This window comes from Corvus brachyrhynchos, unplaced genomic scaffold (genome assembly GCF_000691975.1).
Source record: "Corvus brachyrhynchos isolate BGI_N302 unplaced genomic scaffold, ASM69197v1 scaffold90, whole genome shotgun sequence".
NCBI lineage: Eukaryota > Metazoa > Chordata > Aves > Passeriformes > Corvidae > Corvus > Corvus brachyrhynchos.
The window spans coordinates 690077-713521 of record NW_008236932.1 but is presented as its reverse complement, the minus strand read 5'-3'; the positions used below and the strand labels follow the sequence as shown (position 1 = coordinate 713521).

The 23445-nt window shown below is 37.1% G+C and overlaps 1 protein-coding gene across 5 annotated transcripts in view; it reads right to left on the bottom strand.

Annotated features, from left to right (window-relative positions):
* PRR16 (proline rich 16) overlaps positions 1-10127 on the bottom strand; it is a 66716-nt gene extending 56589 nt beyond the window's left edge. For all 5 annotated transcript variants that reach the window (XM_017728288.1, XM_017728290.1, XM_017728289.1 and 2 more), the window contains exon 1: positions 10104-10127. The gene's annotated coding sequence lies outside the window, so the exon portion shown is untranslated. The remainder of the gene's footprint in view (positions 1-10103) is intronic.
* Between the last annotated feature and the right edge of the window lie 13318 nt (positions 10128-23445).

Sequence of the window (23445 nt, the reverse complement as noted above, 5' to 3'; positions counted from 1 at the left end):
CCTGCAGCAGCAGCAAAGGGCAAGGCTGGTGCGAAGCCTGTCAGTGTTAGGGCATCTAAGAGATCAACTCCATCCTAAGCAAAGTTACACACATGAAGATGTTGTTGCCACCACAAAGTTTTGGCTAAAGAATACATTAGGAACTTCAACAAACTAGTATTATGCTTTAGACTAACATAGAGTCACAGAATGGCCCAGGTTGGACAGGGTCTCAAAGATCATCTAATTCCAACCCCCCTGCCATGAGCAGGATTGCCTTCCACTAGATCTGTCTGCTGAAAGCCACATCCAACCTGGCCTTGAACACTTCCAGGAAGTAGGCATCCCCAGCTTCCCTGGGCAGCCTGTTACAGTGCCTCACCACACTCACAGTAATGAATTTCTTCCTGAGATCTAATCTAAATCTATGCTCTTTCAGTTTGAAGACATTCCTCTTGTTCTGTCACTACATGCCTTTGCAAAAAGTCTCTCTCCATCTCTCTTCAGGTACTGGAAGGCTGCAATGAGGTCACCTCTGAGCATTCTCTTCTCCAGGCTGAACAATTCCAATTCTCTCAGCCTTTCCTCACAGGAGAGGTGTTCTGTCCCTCTGATCATCTCAGCGGCCTTCCTCTAGACTTGCTCCAGCAGGTCAATGTCCTTTCTGTGCTGGGAACCCCAGAGCTGGTATGCAGTACATTCCATCTTAGTCTCTGTACATAAATGAAATTAAAAATGCCTAATTTTCAATGACAGACATTACTCAACTGTTGTCTTACATTTCGAAGCAGACTGAGCACCAAGTTAGGCTGGAAATAAACATGTAAATGAAAATTTAAGACTGTGTTGGGCTCTTGAGAATCTAACAAGGCCATGAAAGCTCAGTATCATCATTCTCAATTAGCAGTTCAGGGAAAGCAAACTGGGAAGCCCACATTCAAAATCTTTGTTAAAAAAATACTTTTTCTTCCATTAAGGGATTAAAAAAAGAAAAAAAAGAAATTACAGCAAGCTGCTCCCCATGTTCCACCTTAAGAACTCAACATAGCCATGGCAATTACCCTGTGAACCCTTTTGGATGAAGTCTGATAGGGATGCTGTTTGGGAGATCAGAGAGAGACATGAAGGCAGATATGTAGCACGTATTCACAGCATGATGTATAGTACAATTACAGTTCTTGTCACACACAGAAGAATCCTGATAAAATTATGATAAACTAACAGAAGCCCTGAGAAAATAAAGTAACAAACAAGTAAAAAAATCCTTCTGAGAAAAGCAAGTTCAAATAATATTTGTAACAAAAAATAACTCTTCTAAAATATTCATTGAAACAAGTCAGCATTCCTTATTAATGGCAACAGAATTTTACACTTGCAGTGAGATACTGGAAATGAGTGATGTGAAATACTCACATCATCTCATATTTGGCAATGTACGAAAATAAATTATTTCACTAAAAAGAAAGGAGATTAAATCTGATTTGTCATATCTAAAGACACAGAATGATGACACACATCTTAACTCTGGCAAAATGAAATGATTTCACACGTAGCTTGTTACCCAGGCTGAAAGACAAACTGCAACTCAGGCTCAACACTGCGTAAGTACAGCAAATCAGTCCACGGACTTGAAATAGCAAGTACAATGCATGCCACTATGGGCAGCAGTGTTAACCAGCTAACCAATTTAATGCAGCACTACCCTGGAACCCATTTCAAAAACAGATTCCGAGAGCAGCAAGTAAATCTGGCACAGCTTGTCCTGAGCACTGAAAAAATTCTCACCACTAGAAAAAAAAGGGGCTTTTAAGTATTAAAGAAATTACTGAAGACTGCATAATAAAATACAAGGAAAATTTGATTTCACAACTCAGAAAGAAAACTGGAACTTAATGGAAAATCAGCAATTTTTCCTTTACTATTAGACTGATGTCAATTATATTCCTTTCTTTTTCTTAATCTTCAAACTTAGGTTTGACACTGTAGATGCAGCCTGCATGACTATTAAGAAGAATATCCAACTTCTTCATTATTTGAATTTTGTACAGTTTTGCCTAAATTTGAGGAATTATAAATTTTGGAAGCAAAGACTGCAGACTATTCTATCTTCATGCTATTAATAAGAAAAAAAAAGGATGAAGCTGGGCATGTCAAATATGCATTTGATAAGTAATTCTGCATACAATTCTTTTAAATCCATTGGCACAAAGAAGGAAATTTAAAAGACAAATTGCTAATCAGTTCAGTGCTTAAATACACATATAAATAACAGTAAAAAGTCTTCCCTGTAGAAAACTCTGGAGAATTAATATAAAATCCTTGTTTACATGTTTCAGTAATACTCCCTCCAGCTTACTTCTGCTTTTCTTTCTCAGAACATGTAACAAAATTGGAAATGGCTGCATGCCGACAAAAACTAAGGAATGCTTAATCTATGCATTCTCATTATTGCTACTGTTTTCTGAGTACACGTTGTAAACCAGCTGTAAATGCAATACCATAAAATTTAGATATTTTAGTCCCTACATAACAATCTTTGATATAAACACTCATTCATGATGACTACAAATACAGTGATTTGCCTAATTAGAAACCATATTAATTTGAGTGCTAAATATTTGTCCAAGATCTTAACTATTAAGGTGAACAGAATGTAGAAGTTCCTAAAAGTATGTACATCCCCAAATAATTAATGCTTACCATGGAAACTGTGGCGACCAGAAGTTCCTTTGTAGGATTTGAAAAAATCACATATTTGCATAAATATTTTCCTAGGTACAGTTTTCAAATACATTACTAACAGCTATCATAAGAAAAGAAAAAAAAGCCCTTGTAATATTATAGCTCTGAAAAATAATTTTAAATATCTAGCATACCCAAAAGAATTTGCTGAGAAACTGATAAACAATTCTATTGCAATTCTTTTGTTAACTGTTGTCTTAAGCACTGGGTGTATTTCTCTGATTTTAAATAAACTGTCTCACTACGCAGACTATTAATCAGCATCCTTCCTTTTCCTCTGGCCCTGTAAAAGAGACTCCAGAAAAAAATGTTTAACATCCTTTTGTACTAAAACTAAAAAGACATTCTCCAAGAACAGTCAATATATCCTTTTTGAGATCATATGTTAGGCTTAGGTTTAGAGGTTTAAAGGATTTTATTAGTAAAATACTAATGTGTAGATGGCCTCCATATTTTAGTATTTCAGCACCATTTAGGTTACAGCTCCAAAATCACATTTAAGCCCAAATGAAATGTGCAACAAACTTATATTAATCTGGAAATACTAATTCCTGTTGGACACTTATTAAAATACAGTTTCAACATAGCTGAACAGAACTACAGGATTTAACTTAGTAGACACTTTTAACCAGTTGTTTTGGCTTCAAAACATGACCCTAAATTGCACTTCATTAAGTTTTATTTTAGTTTAAATATTGAACAAATCACATATTTAAAGCAAACTTTAGATGAAGTGACAGCATTCTCTGCTTTTTACATTCAAAAAATTGAAAGCCTGCAACAGGCTTTTTTTTTTCAGACATACCTGCAATACTCTTTCTGCTGGTAAGTCCTGCCTTTGAAAGAGGTTCTGTTTATGCAATAGGTTGAACTATCTGCCTGGATAAAAATAATGTTATAGATAATGATGATTATTATTAGAAAGTTTGCAACTTTTTCAGCTGGGAGGTCTTAAATGCACGAACTCCCATCATCCCCTTGCCCTCCTGGTGAGCTGCACCTAACACCTGGAAGTAGGAGGACTGTAGACGTTGCTCCAAGAATGAGAGAGCGCAGAATATTTTGCAAGAGTGACCCTACTGAAGGCTCCTTGGAACTCAATTTGACCTTTTCCACCTCGATGTACGGGGCAGAATGCATCACAGGAGATAGCTCATGGTGAGCTTACACCACTAATAAATAAAAGTAATGAATCAGCAAACTCTGTTAAGAGAGAAAGTAATTGCTATGAACCATAAAGGTTTAAAATGAATACATGGTTGCCTTTTAATTATCTGTAGCTCCAAGTTAAATGACCTCTGCTCGCAGTGCATCACAACATACTTCAGGAAATTAAATAAAATTATATTTTATCTTAATATTTAAGAATACAATTTTTTCAGATTCCTTTCAGTAAAATGCTTCATGGGCACATGAGAAGTATATACATAAATTGAGTTCTGTCTCATTTTTGGTTCTATATATAAAACTTTTACCTGTTTCTTAGACATCTAAATCTGAGCCCTTCAAGTGATTAGTGGACTAATGTACTTCAGACAGTGAATAAAAGCAAACTGTAGCTAAGTATTTTTAATAAATAATATAATTAAATGATTTAACAATAATTACATATTCATACTAGCATAATAGGACCATTGTCAAGACAGCTGTTTAACAAAATTCAAAGCAAACAATGTAATGTTACATGTTTATATAATATAGAAGATGGTAACTTATTTTACAGTTAAAGCTGAATTTAATCAAAGTCACTTATTTTAGAGTTCAAAGAAAGCCATCTATCTGCCTTCCAGTCCAAAAAAGAAATTAACAAATATCATAAATTAAGGATGCATGAGGAGCAAAGGTGAAGGAGCAGAGTTCACAGCTAATGATTGCAATGAGATACATCCTCCACCCACCTAAAAAAAACCCCAAAAACAAAAACAAAACAAAAAAAACCCAGGAAATCTCTAGCTCAGGTATTTCCAGCACTTTTGAAGAAGATAATTATTTCAATGTGCCAAAATACAATACTGTGGATGTTTTTTCAAGCAAAGACTGTTAAATTTTTGTCCTTATAAGACCATTAGCTCATGTTTTTGGCAGAAGTAGCTGCTGCTCCAGTTCTGTTTCTGGTTGCAGATCAGCTAGCTAATAACGCAAGAAAACAGAAAGTTTTCTTTGCTTTTGCACAATCTGCAAAGCAGCTGGGCCTGTTATGCCTGTAATGTACTTACATTCCCAGCACTACTGAACTATTAAAAGAGAATTTGACCATCCCAGAAGGTACATGGTGTTGTACTCAGCACCACAATACTGTGGTTTTACTGCTTGTGGTCCAGTCCCTCTTCTGTGTATTCAGTTCATATGCTTCTGCATCTGGGGCACAAGTTCCCCTTGGATGTAGCTAGTTTTGCTATTTTTAATGCAAAAGAGAGGCATGACTTACAGAAGTATTAATGAAAGGCTGAAGGTAAAATTCTGAAGAGGTGTGTTCTCCTCAGAAAGTCAATAACTGCCTTACAGAAGTAAACTGCAGTAATAAGATACATTGTGGATTTCCAAACAGATTTGCAAAACACAGTGGGGTGAGCAGGGTGGGGAAGAAACTGCCTGACTCAGTCATGAAAGGTAACAAACTGCAGTCAAGATTCAGTATAACTACCACAAATTTCCAACCAAAGATAAAGTCAAAACGACTCACTCCATTAAATGACTTGTCGATGCTTAGCCTTTGAAGCTTAGTTTTGCTTTTTGGCTCTCCTACAAAGCATTTGCAGCTGACTTAGCATCTTATTAAAAAAGATATGGAATATTTCTTTTAAATGTATATTTTACAATAAATATTTCTATAGTGATTTTGACAATATAAGGAAAATCTGATCCAAACCTCAAGAGAAGAGGAACAAAATAGCTTTCTATATTTGCTGGACCTTCCTTTCACAATGTCTTCTGGAGTTTACAAGACTTCTTTCCTCCCTCTCTCTTCTCGCCTCCGACCCCCCAATATATCAGAAGTTCTGCTCAGGTCAATTACACAATGCCTCAAGTACTAAAGCATTTCTTTGCCACCCACATTACTGATCCACTTTGAAGAGCCCTCATATCTAGTCCTTATAATCCTCAATCCCTTTCTTATAACTGTAGTACTTGTGGCAGCAGAAATGAAATGTTTTGTACCCATTATTTTGAAGTGGTCCTTAGATGCAAAGATGTAAATAGTGGAATTTTTCCCGTGCAGCTGGCAGGACGAACAGAGAAGCACTAGAAAGACAGATCAAGTGCCCCCTTCTGCTGCTCTCCTATGGAGGTCATCTCGGCTGGCTTTGATCCAAAGAAAAATGCAGTTCGACCATTCAAAAGAACATGGTTGGTGAGAAGAGATGTTAAGCACAAGAGAGCTCTGGTGTATACATTTAAAGTTTACCATGAATCCCATCATATATATTATTTAAAATGTTTTCAGATAGCATTCAACAAATAATTGTGTAATTTTATGGGCTGTTAGTGAAAAGAAAATTATATAGGTAGCCTTTATAGTCATAACTCATATTTTAATACTGAGACCTAGAGCTGATATTTTCATTTCTGGGAAAGCAAATATAAGTTGCAAGTGTAGACGCTTGGGGTTCAGACCCATGAAATGGACCTGAATACCAAGGTAAAAAGCACATCTTTCTAACACAAGAAAGTGCTGCAAAACATGTGAAAAATATAATCTGTGTTTGTAAAATAAAGCAATCCTAATATGTCTACAGAAATATAACTATTGCAAATTATTTTAAAGTTTCAAATTAACATTATTAAAAATACTATGGACTTGCACTTAATTTTTTAAAGGCATAAGAAATGTTTTGACTAGGTTCAGTCAAAAGAACTGTATTTACTTAAGTTCTGTAAGTTCTGAGGCATCAGGCAGTTTGAAAAGAGAGAACTCTTTATACACAGGTAGGTAGGTTGCATCTTCCTGGTAGGAATTAAAGACATTTCTTTTGGGCTAGATGTAACATACTGTAGATGTAGATGATAATTAGGGGATATGGAAAATTTAAATTAAATCCTGTGAGTTCTGAGGGAAGTGGTAGATGAAATTGCTAAGCCCCTATCCATCATACTTGAAAAATCACGGCAGTCAGGTGAAGTCCCTGATGACTGGAAAAAGGGAACTATAAGCCACGTTTTTAAAAAGAGGCAAGTGGACTGTATGTATAAAACAGCCATTCTTACCTCTATACCAGGCAAGATTATGAAGCAGATTCTCCTGGAAACCATGCTAAGTTACATGGAACACAAAGAGGTGATTGGAAAGAGCCAGCATGGCTTTACAGAGGGGAAGTCATGCCTGGTGACCTTCTGTGACGAGCTACAGCACTGGTGTATAAGAGCAGAGCAATTAACATTGTCTACCTGTACTTATGCAAAGCTTTGGACACTGTTTCACATGATATCCTTGCCTCTAAATTGCAGAGACACAGATTTGATGGATGGACCACTTGGAGAATAAACAACTGGCTGGATGGCTGTGTGGAAAGAGTTGTGGTCAACAGCTCCTGGTCCACATGGTGACCAGTGGTGTCCCTCGGGGTCGGTACTGGGGCCGATACAGTTCAACACCTTTGTCGGTGACAGGGACAGTGGCATCGAGAGCACCCTCAGCAAGCTCCCTGATGATGCCAGCCTGTGTGGGGCAGGTGACATGCTGGAGGGAAGGGATGTCAGCCAGATGGACCGTGGACAGGCTTGAAAAGTGGGACTGTGTGAACATCAAGAAGTTCAACAAAGTACAAGTGCAAGGTCCTACACCTGGGTGATGGCAATCCCAGACAGCTTGGGTGGAGAAGTGATTGAGAGCAGCCCTGTGGGGAAAGGCTTGGGGGTGATGATTGATGGAAAACTCAACATGGGCCAGCAGTGTGTGCTTACAGCCCAGAAAGCCAAACATGTCCTGAGCTGCACCCAAAGCAGCGTGGGCAGCAGGGCGAGGGAGGGGATTCTGCCCCTCTGCTCTGCTCTGCTCTGGTGAGACCCCATCTGCTGTGTCCAGTTCTGGTGTCCCCAACATAAGGAGGACATGGAACTGTTGGAGAAAGTCCAGAGGAGGGGCATGAAGTCAATAAAGGGACTGAAGCACATCCCCTACAAAGCCAGGCTGAGAGAGTTGGGGCTGTTCAGCCTGGAGAAGGGAAGGTTGCATGGAGACCTCATGGCAACCTTGCAGTATCTGCAGGGGCCTGCAGGGAAGCTGGAGAGGGACTCTTGATCAGGAACTGTAGTGACAGGGTAAGGAGTAGTGGGTACAGATGGAAAGTGAGCAGGTTTAGCTTAGATGTTAGGAAGAAATTCTTCACTGTGAAGGTACTGAAGCCTGGAACACACTGCCCTCCTGGGAAACTGTGGAATGCCTCATCTGTGGTCATGTTCAAGGCCAGGTTGGATGTGGCTTTGAGCAACCTTGTCTAGTGGGAGATGTCCCTGCCATGGCAGGGGAGTTGGAACTAGATGATCTTTAAGGTCTCTTCCAACCAAACCATTCTCTGATTCTATAAATAAGATTTATATTCTAGAGATATATTCTGTACGTCTAAATTACTACCAGCTAATACTTTATTGGTACAACATTTAGTACTACATACTAAATACTGCTATTTAATATCTGTGGACTGTGATTGTGACACATACCAACTACCTTCTTAACCAAAAGCACAAAGGAAAATGTCAAGAGATAAAAACCTCAGCCATAATTTATAAGCAAGGATCATAGTTATTTGTACTATTCCTAACATCTATTCAGTTAAAACAAAAGCAGCTCTGCAAAATACCACAAAATTTGCTAAGTGTTCAGATTTTCATCACCTGTCTCTTTTATATGCATTTTTATGCAAGTGCTGTTGTATGCATATATGCACTATTATATTCTATTTTACACCTGCTATCAAATATTTATAATATATCCAGGTAACCTGGTGACCACTGCACTTTGTTTTTTCTTTCCTCTGAGTTAGTAAAATCCAAGGGCTGAATTACATTGTTAGTAACAGTCACAATAGAGGCCTTTTTGCACTGATAAAACCATTACCAAAAAAAATGGGTCCACTGATGGACCTCCTCCTCCCCATGCTTACAGCAGGTAGTTTTTTAGCTCTTGATACCTTCTAAAGTATTTTTAAGATCAAATATTTTGTCCTCACCCAGGTAAAGAAGTATAAAAAACAACATGTTGATACTGCAAAACCAAAGCCATTAAGTCCTTGGAACATGGTCCCATGCATTCAGAGGTATTGCAGAAGTAGAAATAATACATTTTTTTAAATAGAAGAATATAATCACAATTGCTTTGAATGTAGTTGCAACCTATTCACATACTCCACAGGTTATCTTAAAGGAGATAACAGAAAATAGGAGTCTGCCTGATTTCCAGCTTGGCTACTGATGTAACTGCTGTGTTAACTCTGGAAATGAGCTCTTATCTTTATGTGGCACCGTTTTTCTCTTTACTATTTATTTCTCATCCATTTACGTTCTATGTTCTGGAACAAGGGTTACATTTCTCATATGCAACCCTCCTTGCAAAACGTGTGTTACTTTTTACAATTATTCTGCTTCAGTACTGCAGAGCGGAATCTTTTTGGCTAATCTTGTTGGCTAATAGGTTCTCCCTACAGTAGGATAAATAAAACACTTACTGTCAAGTACCAATGTAGATGTTCTAAAATTCAGACACTCTTTTCATGGACATGGACACTGGAACATAAAACATAAATAAAAAAAAAAAAAAAAAAAAAAGACAACAACCAACAACAAAACAGAACACTCAAAATTCCCTACATTTAACGACATATTGGGGAGTTATTCTTTAGATAACATCTGTTGTAAGATATTGCGGAAATTACATGTTTTCAAGAGCCAGGTGTAACAGGTTATATAAGATTAAAAGTCTCCATGGCAATTCTGAATATGTCAAACAATTCATGACCATTAAGGGATGCTCTCACAGACACTGATGAGTACAGCCAGCACTACTTGGGTCTTAGACCTTGCTCGCATTCAAGCATTACTCATATGTGACTAAGAAGTGATTCAAACCACTTGCCTGAGAACCCAAACTTCAAGAAGAAAGAAGGTTTTTGGTTTTTTTTTTTAAGAAATCCAAAATAGATATACACATTAATTGAAAGATTAAATATTCCCCTGCGTAAGAGTTCTAGTTCACGCAGGAACAGAGTTTATAAAACCTCTTACAGAAGATGGATATGGATAAGGGTGAGAAGAAGTTACATGAAGTGACAGCAAACCAGCAGAGGAACCAGTCTTAGCAGTTGAGCCATATCATCTTTGGTGCTGAAAGACAAAGTTTTCTGATCAATTTTGAGAAAAATTTTAGGCTTCAGCTTTCACAAGATTACCTATGTCAAAATCGCCATACTTTGAAGGAAGAAGACAGCAAAGTATCAGGCTGCAGAAGTCTCCATCCCCACACTTTTTGTATTTTCTATTGATCTCCCAGGCTTCTTCTGTTTCGTTAGTGTCTAGTTTGGTTCTGCCAATTTCCATTCTGTACAAGTCAGTAATACAGCGGGTTAATAAAGGGATACACAGCTTGTGTCAAATTCAGTCAGACTTTCTGAAGGTACTATTTCTCTATACGCACCTTGCTTTCCATTTGCAGAGTCACCTAAATTACACACTAGGAATTCTCTAGCCCTGCTTGTTTCTAGATCTCAGCAATCGGTGATATGATATGGATATTCTGGTATCCACAACTGTTAAGAAACTAAGAATAATGAAAACGAAAAAAAATCTATTGATATAAAACTGTCCACAAACTCTCCATCAACTAAGCTTTTCTTTACATGTTAACCAACACAATCTCATCCATCTAAGCATGCACAGCTCTTCTCAGACATCATCATTCAATTTCTGGTTCTGCATTACAAGATATGGTGAGACCCATATGTTCACTGGTTACAGAGCACACAGATGATGCAGTTCTAATTTAATTAGCTGGGTTTAATGCATTACAGAAAATACTACTTTTTCCAACAGAAGACTATCAGAATTTGTATTGAGCATTTTTTCCAATGAACAAAAATAAACACCAGTATGGTGTCTCAGTGACTAGCAGAAACAATTATATGCTACACAAATACGCATTCATTTCAAAGCAGAAATTACACCAAATATTATTTAAAAACCCCATATGTTGAATCCATATATACAAACAGTCACAGCAGAAAGGTAATGAAGCAAATTAAGCATTAAAATTGCTCATCTTATTAATGAGATTGCATTGTCAGGGCTGCCTTATGCACAGGTACATAAAGAATTCATAACTTCCAGCACCTCTGACATACAAAAATATAAATCCCAGAACCAGAAAAATGTAATGTACCACACACAGGGTAGTTATGGTAGCATTAAATAAGCAAGGAGTATAAGACAGAGAATTTAGGTTTGGGGGTTTTTTTTGTTTGGTTTTTTTGTTGGTTTTTTTTTGTTGTTGTTTAAAAAATATGAAATAATAAAAGTGATTGTGGTATGTAGCAAAGATTTTACTTCTACTGAGGCAGAAAATATTCAAGACTTCCAGAAGCTTAGCAAGGACAAAACACCTTTATATTCAGATTATCTAGTTGCAGATTATAAGCTTCCAATTAGAATAAATGGAGTTAATGGGCAGAACAGAGTCCTGACATCTAAAAGATTGAATCTTTAAAGCATTACAACTGTAGTATGATTTGTTTAAAAAAGTACACCCACATTACAGGTAATGAAATAAAGCTTTAGTTCTCTGCTTAATTAAATCAACCTATTTCTACTCACTGACATCAGATTCTGATTCTGGAGATGAAACTAGGTTTCTTTCTAGCAGTAAGAATAATTTGAAAGGGTGGCACTGTTATCTCAAAAAAGAGAAAGAGAATAAAGAATGCATCATGATGATATGAAGGAAGCAATAAAAAGGGGAATTCATGGGCCAAGACGTTGTACAGACACAGACCATGTTCATTCATGCTAATAGCTTTTACTGATGGAGTGAAAGAGAGAACTGCAGAGCATAAGAATCTGTATTTTTCTTCACTGGACTGTAGTAAAGAGTGAATCCTAATTAGGAACAAATTCACTAATACAGTTCTTTACATTGCTATTAACATCTAGAGTTATCCTCAATCCTTCTCTGTAAGGGCAGAGTTTAATTGAGAGAACTCATGAACATACAAATAAATAATTCCAGGCTGTGGAAATTAATCTTCCAAAGAATACATATTTAAGAGTCTGTAATTATTTGTTGTATCCATAAGAAACCAGGAGATTTTATTGAAAACTATACATTAGAATTAAACTGAAAAAAACCCCTAAATCTAGACAATGAAGTGCATCTCACTTTCTGATTAACAGGTTTGCTTACAAGAAGAAGCAAGCAATAATATCTTTGTAAGCCTGGCTGATGGCTGGAACAAAGCACTCTGGCTTCCAAATACACAAGATCTTTACTAAGTAAGAAAAAAAAGAAAAAAGGAAAAGGATTTTAGGTTTTATTTCCTTCCAACCTTCTCACCAGTTCAACTCTTCTCATATATCTACTTCCTTCTCTCAATAAAATGAAAACTTTGAAAGAAAAACAAAATCAGATTGGCTCATCCAAATTCTTTACTAAAACCAGACATTCAGACTTCTCATTTTGTGCATTCTACCAAAAAAAAGAGGTGAAAATTAATTCTTGTGATCTCCGATGTCAGGGGAGAAATAATTTCTTTTCATCATCGAAAATGAACACATAGCTGTCTTTAATCCATGAGTTATGAAAAGTTGTGATCAAAGACGCAACATTCAATGAAAATAAAATTAAATTCTATTTTCTGTTGGCTCACATTGCCTTCTCAAATATTTTGAAATCTATTATATGCCAATTAGGCAGCTATTCATTACACTGCCCACTTCTATGACATTATTTTTAATCCTCCACCTTGTTTTGATTAAACATGTGATCAAAATTGAACACAGTTTTCACAATTTTAGTATCTGACATTTCAGACACCTATTTGCTTTTCAAATCTTTCATTGTTATCTTTTGCCAAACAACTTTCCTGTAGTCATGGGTTCAGTAAAAAATGTTTAACATTTGAGCCAAAGCAAAAGCAAAACCATGTTAGTTCAAAGCATAACTGACATTTACATTGGCCAACTTTTAAAGCAGCTATGGCTTTACTGAATAATAATCACGTTATTAATATGCACTAATAAAAGAAAATTAATGCTTTTTCCATTAAGCTCCTGTTCTGGTCACTAGCACAAACTACTACATTCATATTCTTGAAATCTGAACAGGGGGATTTGCTAATTGCTATTGTTGCCAAGACATCAATATTCCAGATTGCTGCAGTAACTGCACTGACAGTATTAAACCAGCCACTAAACCTTTCATATAAAATAGCACCATGCATGTGCAACATCCAAGTAGCAATTAAATGTAAGAACCATTCAGATTCCTCAAACCTTAGCAATCATTAGCAGCACCCAACTCTAAAAAGAAAGAGAAACATGCTGTTCCATGCTTCAAAGCCACACAAGTCTTAATCTCCAAAGTAGTGAGTGTATCACTGAATGACAGATCATATCTTTGCTGTTTCAACAGACAGTAAGATAATAAGCAAGAATTTTTTTTTAAAATACTGAAATTGAAGGTTGAAAACCCCCTACAGTGATTACAGCCATATGAAAATAACACTACTATACAAATCATCCAGTTAACAATATATCCATATACTCTCTTTCTCACTTTTGCAAGTACAATACTAACAAGATGATAGAAGGAAGACTTTGAAGAGTAAAACTTCTACAAGACATGTTAATCTTTTAATTTAACTTAAAACTCTCCTGAGGATGTTAGGAATCCATTACTGTTAGAAATGGAAAAAACCCTGTTCATCATCTGAATGTAAAGAGGCTGTAAAACATACCGTGAAGCCCTTGCAGAATGAAACCTCCACCTTAGCTTACTCACCACTCCTGTACCAGCACTATTTGCAGCTGCCAGGTAGCACAATGACCTTTGCACGTGCACCAGCACTCCCCACAGGGTGCTGCCCACCCTGCAGCCCACATTGTACCAGGCACTGTGTTTCAGACCAGCTATAAAGTTTTGCTGGCCTAACGACATTCAGCAGACCTTGAGGACAAGTCTTACTCTTCTGACAGCAAAGCCATGGATCAGCACTATGTCAATAAACGGAAGCTCTTGTTGCCTTGTGGTCTCGGCTGCACGAGGGCACAGCTGTGCCTGCAGAAAAGCCTTCTCCAGAGGCCTGTGACAAAGGGAAGAGAGACTTAGAAAAGTCTTTGCTGATCAAGAAGGCAGAAGACTTCACCGTAGCTTTGGAGCTACTTCAGACATCAAAAGTCATTTACATGAACTTTAAAGCGAGTAGGCAAAATCTCCAGTCTCCAGGGTTCTTGCTGGATCAGCAATGCTTGCACACTTCCCTCCCGCACCCAAGCCTGGAATTCCCAGGTCTGGACACAATCCTGCATCTTCTGTTAGTTCTCCTGAGATACCTGTGAGACGAATCTGGCATTCCTTATCAATGGGTACTCTACTGAAGTTTCCCTTGTACCACTGGTCTATCAGTTTTGGGGACAGAACAGTCAATAAAAAGCTACTTTGTCCCTTGCAATACCATAGGTCATGACCAGGATTGGTTCTGCGGGAGGATTCTGTGAACACGGTTTTTACTAACTTCTAAGTCTTAAACTGTAGAAAAGAATTTGTCTGTACTGAAGGACAGAACTGGCTATTTAAGCACATGAAAAATTCTAAAAATACAGTCAGTGCTGAAAAATAAGTATTGTCCTAATCTGATTTTTTGAATGCCCTAAAAATGACATTGTATCAAAAGATAGCTGTGTATGTCTCATAAATATAAACAATTTATTGTATTTGACATACAAAATAACCACTTACTTTTCTGAAGAATAGAGTACATGTTTTTTCATTATCTTGGCTTATTTGGTTTGAATACAACAAGGTTTCTGATTTATCTTAGTCTGCATTTGCACTAAATACTACTTCTGTTAAGATGCTGGGGTTTTTTTACTGACTAAATGAACTTCAGAAACAAATCCTTACCTCCCCAGCCACAAAAATCTCTTGCTTGGAGAACTTGTAGTTCTTCCTGCTGCTGTGTAACATTGTTTTTTTAATTTTATGCCAACTTTAATGAGACAATGAAGTGCTGGGAGTGATACTATGCTACAGAAAGCAACCTAGTAAATTAATTCTAGTGAGAATTTCTGTAGCTGGAAAAGAGGAGTCTAGAAAGTTGGCTGGGCTATGTGAAAGGTTTTGTGAAACACACTACTTGGACTATTTTTATTCACCTTCAAAAGATGAGCAACTGCCCAAGCAGAAGGCACAGAATTATGTAAGTTCACACACCAGTGAAAATACTACATTTGTCAAAGTAAGTATTTGACTAGGTGCTTTCTTAGAGCATGAGAGAAAAATGATCAACACAACTTTGTGCTTCTACTCCTAGAAATGCTGGCCTAGTACGATATTAGAAAGTATGATCTGGGTTTATTTCCCTGCAACACTTCTTATGTACCAGAAAAGATTTCTGTAAAAAGACTAAAGGGTACCCAGAACAGTCATTACTATTTCCTTTGAGAAGATATAGCAAAACACAAGTTAACTTTTTAATATATTTCATTGGTCAAATGGCATTTGTGAGGTGACTGAAAATGAAAATAATTATCCAGCAACATTCACAGGACAATTATGGTGCTGACAAAAAGCTCAAAGCCCATTTCGTAATAAAGACCCCATGTTTCAGGAAGTGATGCCTGGCTGTGGCCAGGGATATTGCAGAAAGCCAGGAATTTTAACTGCTTTTAAGTTAAACACAAGTAGGAATAAGCCATTTAGAGTATTTCTTCCGCACTGAATATACTGCTTCATCTCAAAAACATTAATCTGTACAGTATTTGTCCTGGGCATGACAAATGCACTTTGTCATAAAACAGGACTATTTTTCAATTTATATGCATATTATATACAGCATATTATGAACACTGACACAAACAGACTCATATATAAACACATCCAGTATTCAGCTGATTGCATGCAATTACATGCAAAATAATAGTCTGTAGAACCACAAAATGCTTAACTATGACAATTAACAAAGAATAAACCATAAGGAAAAATTTAACTGGTGCTAGTGGGTGGGGAACATATGGTCTCCCAGAAATTAGTTTGTCACTAATGAAAAATAAAATAAATCCTCTTTTTTAAAGATGCACACTCTTTTCACATTACAGTATATATATATATAATGTTCTCAATGGGGCAGCATATTGGATCATTTGAGATCACCTAAACTGTTTTCAGAAATTACAAGCTTCTGAGAAGTTTTTAAATTATTAAAGCACCAAATAGATCTAAGAAACTGCATAAATAAGGCACCCAAGGTCTGATTCCCAGATCTCATCTGTAAGGACCCGGGCAGCTAATAAGCCAGTACCATAAGGCGAAGGAAAGAGCCTGCAGGTATGGTGAGAACAAGGCAGTGAAGGGAACAATGAAGTGGTTGAAGCAGCAGCTGCTCCAGGGAGAACTTCTAGGCCTTCTACCTGTACCACCTGCAAAGGTTCCCCATGCATACACTGAGGCAGACACCATCATAAACTTAATTAGACAACAGAAAATAATTTTTTTTTTAAAAAATCCCATTGTGCCTTTCAATTTTTAACAGCAAGGGAGCAAGTAAGGTGGAAGGAATCAGATACTGGGGATCGATGAGAGTAATGTGGAAAGTCCCAGCCCAGGAAACAGGAAAATTGGAATGGCAGTCTCCTGCTCTGGAGAAGAACTAACAAAATTAAAAACCTTTTTTTTCCTCTCCCTCTGTGCATCTTATCCCACAGAAAATAATAAAAGTGTATGCAGTGATCTCAGTCATGGGAAAAGCTTGTAAAAGCACAGCAGTTTGGGACATTTGCAAAATAAGCTTGACAAAGCATTGCCAAGATCTTATGCAGTAAAATTTTATGCAGGCTCATCACAAATGACTTAATAAGCCTGATTTCCATAGTTGAGGCCAGAGCTCTGTGTTGACTACTATATGACTACTTTTATAGTAACAGCATAAATTACTGCAATTCTGTGCTTAGATCTGTATGCTGAATTCACAAAGAGGCATTTATTAATTCATTAATACTTGTGATTATAAATGACCTATTTACTCATAAAAGTTTATGAAAAGAAAAAATCCAATGAGCTCACCACTAGAAATACTAAGAATATCAGTACATAAATTTTCCTTTAAACATCCATCCAACAAACCCAGAAGAAAATTCCTTTGCTGCTCAAATCAATGATAGAGAAAGACAATCATACTAATCTTTTACTTACTCTCGGTGTTCTTTATTGCCGCTTTCCAGCTAAAATGACAGCCTGCAACACCAATTTCTTAGAAAATAGCTAAGGTTTACACTTAGACAGACCTCCACACAAAACTGCTTAGTGTATTGTGGCAGGTTTTCCTGGCAGAAACTTGCTGAGCAGGGCATCATTCCTCATGTCTCCTTTTCCATGTTACCCCCTGTTAATATTCAACAATGCCCGGAATCTTTGTGGAACAGATATAGAAAAAGATAATTAAAACTTCAACAATTGTTATGTGATACAAAGCACCACACTGCTTCTATTTGCAGTAAGATATAAAAATCAGAATCAGAGGAACACCCCCAACCCCTTTTTGTTTTGAGATGAATAGGCTCACACTCACAATTGCTATATTCCAAATAAACGCTAACCTTACATGTTACAAAGAGTATGAAACTCCCTGAGTACTTCAGTATGACTGCACCAAGCTGAAATGCATGTTTACCCTTTTTCTCCTTTCCCTTCTTGTCCCTCATCTGTCACTGAAGACAAGATGTTAGAAATTCAGTTAGGAAGAGTCCCAGCACAGGGTAATCAAATCTACAAACCAAGCGAGCTAACAAGATACACAGTTTAGCTCCAACAAGAGTTTAGCTACTGACAGCAGGAGGCCAGTGAATATATCCAAAATATGCTGTATTTGGACCAGTGTCCTCAGTTCTGGTCTTTCATCCCAAAGATGACACAGTGGAACTAGAAAAGGTAGCTAGAAGGGGAACTGAAATGGCTTTTGTACCGGAAAGAAAAATAAAATACCCGAGATAGACAAAATTTCTTCAGCTTGCAAAAGTGACAGCTGAAGGAAGATTTAATCAAATCACAAACTGCTATTCACCAACACCTTAGCATGAGCGACTAATCTTTCTCCTATTCACCACTATCAAGGAAAAGATTAGTCACTTGCTCTTATAATGCAAAACGTAAGAATTAAATGAAACTATTAAGATGTAATAGGATTACTATACAATAACAGCATCACTAAAATTCTTGTCTTAGCTAAAATCAGCCATTCTTTTATATTTCCTACACTCCGTCATTTCAGAAAATCCTTTAAGAAAGTTGAACTATAACTCGAATGCTTCCAATGGATTATATGTTCTCCCCTCAGTAAGTTTTTCTTGGAGGGAGGAGGGGTTGGGGAAATACACAAATTCCTAGGATTTAAGGTAAATGTTAGCTTTCCAGCCATGCACCATCCCCTGACTCCTTCACCCAAAAAGGCAAAACCATGACTTACTGAAAAAAGCTGCATATTTGGGTTAAGTAAGGACATACAAGTCAAAGCTTGTTCTAAAGAGTGGGAGAGTTGTCATGTTCTTCTGTGTGAATAAATGTTAAAAACATGAAACAGGAAAGACTAATGAAAAGATAAGAGTGAACATGGCTTCAGATAATTGCACTGTCAAGCAGTGAGACAATGTTTTTACACTTACTGATTTTACTGATATGTCCAGCAACCTCTGTCAACCACTCTCCTTGAGTACATGCAGCCTAGAGCTAATGCCCATCAGGAAAAATGAAGAACATGTTTAACTATATATTTCAGATGTAAAAATTGCTACAATCAGCCCATTGTGATAAAGCTATGCACCAGTTCATCATCGGTTCATCTGCAATACCAGCATATTCAGGAAAATATGTTATTAAAAAAAAAAAAAGGCATTCACATCTAAGAAGAGCACTACTTAAAGTAGATTTGCTTTATTTATTGTAACATTCACTCATGTAAATTCAGTCCCATCTTAAGGGAATACAATTATTCCAGGCTAACATACAGAAATTAACATATGCTTTCATTTTTCACACATTTTCAATTGGCTACCTTCAGAATAAGTGAATTCCTAGCATAAAACACACTAATTTTCTTGCTTTCTTTTATTTAATGGAAAGGAGGAAATGGAAATAATAAAACAATAATAAAAAACTCAACAAACATAAACTTGATGAGTCGTAAGTTCATGCCATTAAGAGATAAAGTCACCGTAAGCATCAAGTACATTTAATTTTCTGTCTCACGTCTCTTCTACATGTTTGCTGAGCAAGCAATAATTTCCTAGACTTCATCTTGCAGCTGGTGAGCTTCAAGCTACCCTTTCCACAGAACAAGTCATATAAACAAAATTTCTGTACTTTTTCCACTTCCACTTTATGCAGCAAAGGGGAAGAATTGTGTTACTCCCTCAACTTTATTTATGTACCTTTGGTGAGCAATCTTCATTGCCATTTCCTTTTACCCTGAATTCTCATCTGCAAAGTCTAAAGATTATTTTTCCAATTATGGACTATGGCTTTCCTTGCCTAACTTGCTCTGAATTCTTAAATGCTTGAACACCAGATTTTAAGAAAAAAAAAAATTCATCTCTATTTTAAATGTCATAATTGAGTAACACTATCTTCTGGGAAACGTCTCCACTAAAGGAAGTGCCTTGGTCCTAAGGTACGGGAACTATCCCTACAGATGATTCAAATTAAAGGCATTCATATAAAAATAGTTCAGATTTTAACTATGAAGTCCCTCTGACTCTCATTTTGGGGAAACTTTAAAATATTGCATTTTGATGCTTTTTGAACATGTACTTTCCTTCGCATTTGGAAAACATATAAAGAGTATTACTGATACCCTAACGGTACCTGAAAGCAAATACCACAATAGCTTGATGGAAAGAAAAACAGCAGTGAATACACTCGGAGGCTGATATGTTGGCCATTGGGGTCTGTTGTTGGAAAAACATGACATTTTCAATAATATGAAGAGCACTAAAGTATTCAAACAAATGGAACAGATAACTTCAAACAGTACAAGCTATGCTTAGATGGACTGACTAAATTAATAAGCATCTGACTTCTATTCACATCATGTTGATTGTAAGATAACAAATGTGATGTCTGCATGACTCAAACCTCCCAAGAAAGAGCTGGTCTTTTCCTATTGTCCTACTTTGCCTGAAGCACTGCTTTCCTTATGTTGCTGTTCTTAACTTTTTTGTTCAATATTTTTAAAGGAATGTACTTGGGCTCAGGTTTCCAAAATAATACTGAATGGAAAATAGGCTAAAGAGTCTCTCAGGAGTGCAGAACCTTCTCAGAAGCAGGCTGTGCATTCAGAAATGTGGATATCCACATACAGGATGATTAGAATTAACAGTCGTGCAAAAATGGGTAGTTGGAATTTTGGGTATATTAACCACTACAGCTGAGCTACAAAAGCCAAGATTTCTTAGCTTACATTGGAATCAACAATCTCTATATGCCATTGCAACATTAGCCAATTAATTTCTCATGAATGGAAAAAAATGCCCCATGAATGCCTTTACTGGAAAGGCATTTCTAATTTAAAAATTTCTAATGATGTTAGTGAGCACGTATTCTTATAAATGGGAGCTGATAGCAATTATCATCCTTGATATGATTTATTATTTGGCATTATGTATTTGTTGACCTCCTCAGAGAGGTCAGTTTTTCCAGTTTCTGAAATTAAAGGCATCAATTTCTCATCAAATAACATTAAAGAACTTTAATTTTTCCTCATAGCTGCAGGCTACCCTAGCAAATGGATTTAGAGAGAGTAGAACCTAATTTCAGTCAGATGCCACAGGAGAAGAGGCTTTAATATATATTCTGTTTATTTACTATTTGCTGATGTTTAATTCTACGTGAATGGGAAAGCTTATTTTCAAGCCATCGTAGATCTCCCCTCAGCTCATAGCCACAGCACTTCTATACCATGGTGGAATAAGCAACATTTGCTCTTTGTTACCCACCTGAGAAAGGAGTTTAAATTCAGAAACCTTCTTGGACTGTACAGTAGCCAACATTGTGACTAACAGTGTTTCTAGTTGCACAGAAAAAGAGTAAAATCTAGGAGGTGACATCTGTGAAATTTCAGTCCAAGTCAGAAAACTGAGAATCACTGCATCTAAAAAATTCCACATACTGACAAATTGAGAAAGTCCTGAAATCAAACAAGTTGACATATTTTACAAAGATGCATTCACAATTATTGTTTATGAAAAAAACAGAAAGTTCAACAGGTAGTCAAAGAACAAGTGTAAGAGGATGTGAGAACACTTGAAATTTCCTGTACAGGGTCCTGAACATATCCTTAACATTTCTTCAAATTCATGTGAAATACCAGCATCAGTATCAGCCTCCAAGGAGGCAAGGACAGCAGGGAAGTTGCAGCATGTCTGTGCTGGTGGACCACTCATGCCACAGAGGAACTCAGCAATCTGGAAAATATCAGAAGTGAGAAGAAAGAGGCTGTGTCTCCTCCAAGCCCTCGCGGCTTCACAGGCCTCAGCCTCTGGAGGTACCAAAGGAAAAGCAGGCAAAGTCCAACATTATCTAAGTGGGAGTCCCGTGTGGAAAGGGGCTGGAAGCACATGACTTTTGGTGGCTAAATGACTGGAAAGGAACTCGGTAGAGAAGGACTTGTCAGGAGTTTTGTTGGACACCACACTGACTGTCACCAAGCAGTGTGCCCTTACAGCAAAGACAGTCAGGAGCCTCCTGGGAGCTGATCATTCCCCTCCACTCAGCACTGATGAGCCACAGCTAGAGCCCAAGGCACAGTGCTGGGCTCCCAGTACGAGACAGTCTTGCTGTGAGTTTTTGTTTTGCTTAACTGTAAATGATTTGTAAAGAATTCACACCAATATGGCAGGAGATGGTACCTTGTTTAATAGTAACTTGGCAAATGTTGAGATTCTAAGTGTTTCAGCTGTAAGAAGAGATTGTTAAAAATAATTCTGTTAAATGTTTTGTTGTTTTAAATCAAGTTCTAATATTATGATTAACAATAACTGCTTGAAAAGCAAGGCTGGTAGGATTTGGGCCTCCCATATAAGTTTTGATTTGAGGTACTGTGCTGTAATTCTGCTAGAAGCAAGATGTCCCATGGCATTACATGCACATGCTTCCTTCACAGACCTTGCAGAAAGGTTGAAGTGGCCTAGATCCAGTGCCACTGCACACATGATCCTAACCAGCTCTGATACTCACAAGAGGAGAGGTCAGTCAAGCTGGCAGGGGACAAGCCTGGGTTTCATTTATATGATTGTGAGAAGAGACAGAATGACCAGCAGAGAGGCTGGAGAGGCTATGGCAAGGATAAATGAGTCCTGGCTACAGAAGCAAATCAGACAATTACAGTATTATGGGAGTAGCTTCCTCTTGGAACAACTGAGAGGAAAACACTGACAACATTTTATACAAATAGACAATATCTGAAGGATTTTTAATTTCATAACAAAAATGGATGACTCTCACCTAACTGCATGCAAATGTCACATTTCTAGACATTCACTCTCAGCTGCCATTGGGACAAAGCCTTAACTAGCACAGCAGTTACGTATCAATGTAGAAAGCATCAAATTTGGATAAAATTTGGGTGGGTTACTAATTTGGATGATGATGCCCTCATTGACAGATCACCATAACAAAAGCCCTACTCTTTTCTCTACTTATCACACCCTCTAGATTCAAAAGGTGTTTGAAGTTAAACTGAAAGGCATCTTTGAAATGTTGAAGAACTCAGCATCCGAAGGCAGCCAAAAATCTAGTCATTCTCCAACCAACCAGAAGTGATGACTTATTCTGATAGACTGGAAGGAGCTTTTTTGCTTTTGTGGGCTCACATTGCCTAGGAAGTTTTCGATCTTGAACTATACATTTCCTGGACCTAAACTTATTTCTAAAACCTAGTTCCAGTTAAGACCACTGTGCAGAACTCAAAAGACAATCAAGACCAGTGGGGTTCAGAAATGCGAGAAGGGATCTATAGTGTGTCATGGACACAAATCTGACTCTGACATTTTTTTCCACCTCATGAATGAAGTGAAAAAACCCATCAACCATTTCTGACATTAGTGCTGTTTCATTTAGCTGAATGACAAGACACTGTACACATCCACTGGAGATGAGACTTGATGTCTCTTTTTTTAATTTTACTTATTTGCCTTCTGTGGTGTGGCACAGAAATGTAATGGAATCTCTAAGTATAATGAAGCATTAATATGAAGGCCATAAATTATCTTTTATTCCTGTAGACTGAAAGACCATGTATGTGTTAAGAATTAAAAAGGAAAAAAAATACAAGTGTAGGCTCACATTTTAAGATGATTAAAACATTTCCTTCAACTGTGCTCTTGTACTGCTATTCTTCAATATAAACACATTAATTCAATATTGAAGTTTAATTCCTTACCACTACTTTTCCTCATGCATGGGAACTCCTGTCTGGAATATATCCACAAATTTTCAACACATGACCCATATCCTCATTAGTAGATAACATAAAAATA